The sequence below is a fragment of the Spinacia oleracea genome, chromosome 2 (assembly GCF_020520425.1).
Source record: "Spinacia oleracea cultivar Varoflay chromosome 2, BTI_SOV_V1, whole genome shotgun sequence".
NCBI lineage: Eukaryota > Viridiplantae > Streptophyta > Magnoliopsida > Caryophyllales > Amaranthaceae > Spinacia > Spinacia oleracea.
In genome coordinates, this window is record NC_079488.1 from 32,817,788 (window position 1) to 32,826,450 (window position 8,663).

The following is an 8,663-nucleotide window of genomic DNA, read 5'->3' on the forward strand; positions in this document are numbered from 1 at the left end:
ATCCATATTTCCGTTTCCGGCAATATCATCGTTTCCGGAGTATTCATTTCTTGCCTGTGACGATCTCAGCTCCCACTGAAACCAAGATCCGTCGATTCCGAATATCCATAGATGGACTATTTAATGCCATTAAATACTTGATCCGTTTACGTACTATTTGTGTGACCCTACGGGTTCAGTCAAGAGTAAGCTGTGGATTAATATCATTAATTCCACTTGAACTGAAGCGGCCTCTAGCTAGGCATTCAGCTCACTTGATCTCACTGAATTATTAACTTGTTAATTAATACTGAACCGCATTTATTAGACTTAACATTGAATGCATACTTGGACCAAGGGCATTATTTCCTTCACAACCCATATCATATTCTTTACTTAGATTGTGTTCAAGGGAGAACATAATTAATAGCCTAACCCGAGTGCATAAAACCTTAGTGAATATCCTAGTTGGTTGAACCTAAGGCGGATCCGAACGTGTTGTGGACTTTCTACGGAGGGGCGACGCTTGGAGCTCTAAAGACTTGTTCTTGTTCGGTTCAGGAGCAGCTAGGGAAGGCACGCATCACATTTTATGTAACCTAAATTATGCTAATTGACTATGTGGCAATTAATTTGGATTCCTGGCTTTATGGTTATTCCACATGAATTATATTGTTTGTATTATTCATAACCTAACAGTACGACCTCGCACCCGTAGACGAGTGAGAAGGGCGTCTGCCCCGTCGCCGTCCAAGGCATTGTCCTGTTTTCCCATAGGATGGAGGATAGTTCTTCTTCCCACCTGTAACACCCTAATAATTTCTTGCTTTTTATAAAACATTTTCCGACTTAATACACAGGATTTACCAAGATATTACCGCCACCGTGATAACGGCTAAGGCTATTTACCAGAATTACGCAGCGGAATTAACTAACTTCCAAAACACATTAAATAAATAGTTAATGGTAATTAAAACAAGTTGGAACCGTTGAGACCCAAACTAAAACAAACCGTTTGAAATCCATTAACTGAAACTATTAGTATTAGTCATGACTATAAATATAAATAGAGTTTATAAATTACGGAAGATTAACTCTCAACACGAATCCCATGATAACTTCTCCCGCAAGTTATTTCTACGAACCTGCTTTATTGAAAATCTACTCCCCAACAACGCAAATGCAATTGATGGATCATCATAGGGTCATTAAGGCGAAGGCCATGACCAGAAGACATGAAGCACGAAGTCAGCTAAAGCCGAGTACGAACAAGCTAGAATAACATTCTATCCTAACATGCTTCACTCGACAATTAAATAATCAACATGCAAAAGCCATAAAATAAACAAGTAAACATAGAGACAAGACTCGACACGAGACACGACTCTTGACTCACAGTTTAATAAAAAGTAGCTTCGAACGGGTAAAGTAAAGTATCCTCAAAAGGAAAGAAAGGGGTGATGGGACCCAACCATACACCAAGATAAGTCGGGCTACTACCGACAGTCGGGCCATACCGACAGGAATTCCAATGCACAACGGCATAAAAGAGAATGAAACAACGTCTTGTATCATTCTAGGAGTACAAGTTTTTCGGCAAGACTCCCCCCATTGTTCATACTCAAGGTATCTATGTTCCAAGAGTTTTGAAGCTCTTTGAGTTACACTTTACGTTAATTAGTATATTATGTTCAAGGCGACTCAAGACTCTACTCAACACACAACATACAAACAATTGAACAATTAAACAATTCAACAATGACTCTTTAATATTTTACTTCTTTAGGACTTGTGATTAAACAAGACTCAAGTGAAATTACTCCCATTATTCCTTCTCAAAAACACTGTTTGAGATAACCCGACATTGCCTATTAACAAGCGGGGTGTGCCCTTAGCACGAATTGTCCTTAATTCAATTCACCTAGACTCTCTAACATATTCTACCCCTTTGGTAGAATATATATTGCTCACTGGCAATATTCGACTGGCTCAATAATTATGCTAGACATCCTGTACTATAGCATAATAATAATAATAACAACTTGCATGCGCAATACTCATACATGCAAACCAACTTGAACAACATGCTTGACATAATTCAACGATTATAAAAGTCCATAACATGATAGTTCAATAGAATCTATAAGGCATAATTCAATTCAAAACATGCTCGTTCATATAGATTCAACAATAATAATAACATGCTCGTTCTCAACATTAAACATGAATTCATAATAACATATTCATTCCCAATCATCAAACATGAATTCATAACAACATATAAGTTCACATGATTCGCATTCAATACACTTCACAAAGTCCTCAAGGGATGGGTGGTCACCCTAGTCTTGTACGTACCTGGAATACCTAAGTACGGGGCCCACTGTGCGAATTACGACTCACTAGGAATCAACTCCTATAAAACAAAATAAGAGAACTAAATTATTATCCATGTTTACTAAATTTCCAGCAACTATTTAAGAAACTAAAACTCTTAGTTTAATTAGAAATCAATCATTATTTGGTAATTTAATAGTCTCAAATAGTCAACTCAAGTCCTAGCATAAAAACATTGACTTTTTTGCTTTAAAACCCTTAAAAACCAACTTTTTAAAGCTTATAACCAATCTGAAAATTTAGGTTGATTCCCATAATTTAAATTGTCATTAAATTATGTGAATCAATCGCTCAATCGATTTGAAACCGAAACCCTAACAATGGTTTAATCCGAAAACATGTTTTGACTTCAAAAATCAACACTTTATAAACTTATTAAATCTGAAAATCATAATTTAAATCATCAAAACCAATCTCTTTAATTAAAACACAATACTAACCCAATACGGTGTTCATAACCGTTTTAATTAATCCAAACAATCCAATAATTAAATTTAATCACAATACTTAAATCAATTTAAAACTGAAAATTAATATTTTTGAAAACAAAATTTGATCTTTCCAATTGGCAACACACACACAAGCACCGCAAGCAGCAGTGGCGTGCGCGCAAGGGGCGAGAGGGGCGACGAGGGCGCTGGGCACATCAAGGCACACACGCAGCACAACGTGCGCGCAAGGGCAGGCGAGAGGTGCTGGGCACAGGCGGGACACGGCGCGCGCACAAACAGCACTGTTGTTGTGCTGTGACGCGACGCTGGACGAGGGCGAGCAAGGGACGAGCACGCGAGTGCGCACAACAAGCAGCAGCAGCAGCGGCCTCGTGCACGAGTGTTGGGCGCTGCGGGGCTGCGACGCGACGAGAGGGAGAGAGAGGGGTGCGCGTGAGGCGCGGCTGGGCACGAGCACAAGGGCACGGCTCGTGCCTTGTGGCTCAAGAAAGGGTCGGACGAAGAGGATAGGTAAGAGAGGAGAGAGGAGGGCAAAATTCAGAATTTTTAAGTTATGGGATCCCATGAAGGGGAGGGGTATTTATAGGTTCTCATCCCTTCATGGGTTAGGTATTAGGGTTTAAGGCTGGGATTGCTTTTTGGGCTTAGTTGAATTTAATCCTTGCAAGCTTTTGTTGGGTTTGATTATGGCAAACAACTGGGCCTTAATTAAATTAAATTCTTTTTTGAAATACGACTTAACAATTCCCGATTAAATAAATTCATTGAATTTATTTAATAAAAATACGGTTTTCGAAATAATTAATATTTAGTTAATTAAAAATAAAAAGCGCATTTAATTCTCATTAAATGAAATTAATTTATAAGAGTACAACGAAATTCTTTATAAATATAATAAAATATATTTATAATTATAGAAAAATACGAGGTATTACAGTCTACCCTCCTTGAAAAGAAGTTTCGTCCCGAAACTGATTCTGGTCCGCGAGAGTTGTTTGTTTCAACTGATCCCGTTTTTTTCATCGGGTCCGGGTAGAGACCAAAGATCTTGAGCGACCGATCCGGCAGAACAACACCGAAAACAAAAGTAAAAATAGAGGGTTTCTTGCGATTATAGAATTTGGATCCAAAAAACGAATAAAATTTGGTCGAAAATCCAGGATTTGAATTGATGTCCTTTCATTGATTCCTCCTAAATTGCGCGGACAGCTAATGCGTTCCACTTATTGAATTGAACAGGGTTCTATGGTCGGCCCACAAAAACGTGAAATCAAAGTAGGCGATAAAGTAGCTGGAAGACATGGAAATAAGGGTATCATACGAAGTATTTGAAATACAGGAAAAAATACCATTCAGGTAATATTTCCAAAGGAGTTGCAAATGGATCCGCCGGCTCGCTCCGTGGGTATTTGAACCCGAGTATCCGGGAAAGAGTCGATGGAAAGTTTTTACATAAGCAACGGAAATCACAATTTTAAAACTAAACTTGAGACTATTTTGAGACTTTAGTGCGTTTTCTTTGCAAAAAATGTTTTAGTTGCTGTACTCTTTAAGTAATTCAACATGACAATAAACAGTGAAACTTCACTGGAAACAACGATTCAAGCATATCCTTAAGGGTAAATTGGGTAAATAAGGTAAAAAGCGCGAAATTCTACCGCACTCTACCCCCCTTAAAGAAAACGAGTTACGGCCCCGTAACTCAACTAACCTCGGGAAAAAGCTCGGGATATTTCTTTCTCATTTCCTCCTCCGCTTCCCAGGTAGCTTCCTCAAACTCTTGGTTAGACCACAACACTTTTACGATCTTAACATCCTTAGTTCGAGTGCTACGCACTTTGCTATCAAGTATCTTGACAGGTCTTTCCTCAAAGGTCAAACTTTGGTCTAACTCTATGGTCTCCGGTTGCAGTACATGAGACTTATCCGGGACATACTTCCTCAATTGGGACACATGAAACACATTATGCACTCTATGCAAATCCAGGGGCAAGGCTAGTCTATACGCTACCTTCCCTATCCGTTCTAAGATCTCATATGGGCCTATATATTTTGGGCTAAGTTTTCCCTTCTTCCCAAATCTCATCACTGCTTTCATTGGTGAAACCTTTAATAACACTTTGTCACCTACTTGTAACTCTTCATCCCTACGCTTTGAATCTGCGTAGCTCTTTTTGCGATCTTGCGCGGCTTGAATTTTGGATTGAATAGTCCTAACCTGATTCATAGTGTCCTCTATCAATTGGGGACCTAGTACAACGGTTTGACTAATGTCACTCCAACATAGTGGACTTCTACATTTTCGTCCATACAGGGCTTCGAATGGTGCCATTCCAATACTGGCATGATAGCTATTGTTGTATGAAATCTCAATTAAATCTAGGCTATCTTCCCATCCTCCTTGGAAATCAATCACACAAGCTCTTAGCATATCTTCTAGGGTTTGAATAGTCCTTTCGGTTTGTCCATCCGTGGCTGGGTGGAATGTTGTACTCATTTTCAATGTGGTACCAAAGTTCTTTTGCACACTTTTCCAGAAATTCGAAAGGAACCTAGAATCTCTATCTGATAGGATATCCTTAGGAACTCCATGTAATCTCACTAAATGTTTGATGTAAGCTTTGGAAAGTTGTTCCATTTTCCAGGTTTCTTTCATTGGTATGAACACTGCTGACTTAGTCAACCTATCGACCACTACCCAAATGGTGTCATTTCCACTTTTCGACTTGGGTAAACAAGTGACAAAGTCCATTGAGATACAGTCCCACTTCCAACTCGGAATTTCTAAAGGTTGGACCTTTCCCTGAGGTCTCCTATGCTCAATTTTAACCTTCTGACAAGTCAAACACCTTGCCACGAATTCAGCCACTTCGTTCTTCATCCTTGGCCACCAATAGACCTTTTTCAGATCCTTATACAGCTTGTCACCTCCCGGGTGAACAGAATATGGCGTATTGTGACCTTCTCTCATCAACTTCTCCTTTAGTTCATCACACTTTTGAGGTACGCACCATCGTCCTTTATACCTCAAACTTCCATCCTCGTGGATCTTAAAATCAATCTCCTTTCCTTGCGAAATCTTTTCCTTGATCCGCTCTAACTTAACATCACCAGCCTGATTCTCCCTGATTTCATCAAATACTGACGACTGAATGGTTAAGGCATTCATCATACCCTCAAGGCATTCTCCACTCACTATTTCTAGATTCAATCGTTGCATGTCCTTACACAGCTCGTTAGCAACTACTAACGTATTCACACCATGACTTGATTTCCTACTCAAGGCATCTGCAACTACATTGGCTTTTCCCTCATGGTACTGAATATCCAGATCATAGTCCTTGATCAATTCCAACCACCTTCATTGGCGCATATTTAAGTCCTTCTGTGTGAAAATGTACTTCAAACTCTTATGATCCGTAAATATCCTACATTTCACACCATACAGATAGTGTCTCCATATCTTCAATGCAAACACTATGGCGGCTAACTCTAAATCATGGGTAGGGTAATTGGATTCATACGGCTTCAACTGCCTCGATGCATACGCAATCACTTTCCCGTTCTGCATAAACACACACCCTAAACCATTCTTAGAGGCATCACTATACACATCATAAGTACCGCTCTCATCTGGCAAAGTTAACACTGGCGCGGTTGTCAATCGCGTCTTTAAGGCTTGGAACGCTTCCTCACACTGGTTATTCCATTCAAACTTCGCTTCTTTCTTCATCAAGGTTGTCATTGGTTTGGCGATTCTAGAAAAGTTTTGCACAAAGCGTCTATAATAACCCGCTAAACCAAGAAAACTTCGAATATCGGTGACACTCTTAGGTGTAGGCCACTCACTGACAACTTTTATTTTTGCAGGGTCCATTGCAACTCCTTCCTTAGATACAAAATGTCCTAAGAACGCAACTCTTTCTAGCCAGAATTCACACTACGAGAATTTGGCATACAACTGATTATCTCTAAGGGTACTCAACACTGACCTTAAGTGTTCCGCATGATCCTCCTCATTCTTAGAGTAGACCAGAATATCATCTATGAAAACCACTACAAACTTGTCCAAGAATGTATGGAATACTCGGTTCATTAAGTCCACAAAGATTGCAGGTGCATTGGTTAACCCAAAAGGCATAACAGTGAACTCATAATGACCGTATCTAGTCCTAAATGCAGTCTTTGGTATATCGTGATCTGCGATTCTCAATTGATGATAACCTGACCTCAAGTCAATCTTCGAAAACATTCCTGCTCCTTTCAACAGGTCAAATAGATCATCTATCCTAGGCAAATGATACTTATTCTTGATTGTGACCTTATTGAGCTCCCTGTAGTCTATACAGAGTCTCATGCTACCGTCCTTCTTCACAAACAAGACTGGCGCTCCCCAAGGCGATGCACTTGGTCTAATATAACCTTTCTCTAGCAATTCCTCAAGTTGACCTTTCAACTCACTCATTTCTGCTGGAGCCATTCGGTATGGGGCTTTCAAGATAGGTGCAGTTCCGGGTGCTAAATCTATGGTAAAATCGATTGGTCGACTGGGCGGCATTCCCGGGATCTCCTCCGGGAACACATCCAAGAATTCACTCACCACTGCAATATCCCCTGGTTGCTCTTTCATTAAATGGTCTAGGTCTCTCACATTGCATAAGAAGACAGGGTTCCCTTTGTGTATTAATTTCACGAGCTCCATTGCCGTGACGATTCCTACACTCCTAGGCTTCCCGAAACGGCGATACGATACCACCTTTCCTAGACTAGACTTCAAGTGAATCTTCTGCTTCTCACAGTCAATCTTAGCTTTAAACATGGCCAACTAATCCATTCCCGAAATCACATCTAAATCTCCTAACTCAAACTCAATTAGGCTAGACAAGAATATGGTCTTGGCTATGGTTAAAGGTACATTCCTATGGATCTTAGTGAATTTCACGATCTCACCTGTTGGTATCACTATGGGTACTTCTATTTCTTCGGGTTCCTTCAGTTCTAACTTCTCTAAGATACCCTTTGATATAAACGAGTAAGTCGCACCAAAATCAAATAGTACTTTAACTAAAACGGAGTTAATAGAAAAAGTACCAGCTATGACGTCAGACGAGTTTTCGGCTTCCTGCCTAGTGATCACATTCAGCTTTCCTTGGGCAACTCCCTTGTTATAGCCACTTCCATTGGTATTTCCGTTGGAATTTCGGTTCCCATTTGGTTGATAGTTCCCTCCGGGCTTTCCATTACCCTGGCCACTATTGCCATTGTTTCCACTTTGGTTACCCATTTGGTTTCCACCATTATTTTCTCCATTCCGGTTTTGGTTATTCCGGTTGTTGTTCTGGCGGTTGCCTTGGTTACCTTGGTTGGGTTTCCCATTCTTGGCCCAACACTCAAATTCTCTATGGCCTAGCTTCTCACAAAACCTACAGACAACTTGGTTTCCATTACAGTCTCGACTTGGGTGATTAGTATGGCAACGTCTACACTCATAGACTCTCGTTCCATTCCTTGCAGACTGATTCTTATCTCTGTTGTTATTGTGGAAGTTGTTCCTATTTCCACCATGGTTTCCCTTGAATTGGAAATGGTTGTTTCCCTTGTTTTTCTTAAAATTCCCCTGATTCTGCTGACCACCACCTTGGTTTTGGTTGCCAACATCCTTCCTCTTTTCACCAATCCCATTCTTTCTTTACTGCAGGCCATACAGATGGGCAGCTTTTCCATATAGGGTGTCAAGAGATGTAAAGGTCTCTCCAGCAAGCATTAGTTGCAAGTCCATAGTCAATCCACTCTCAAATCTCTGGGCTCTAAGCTCCTCCATTGCCACCACTTCCG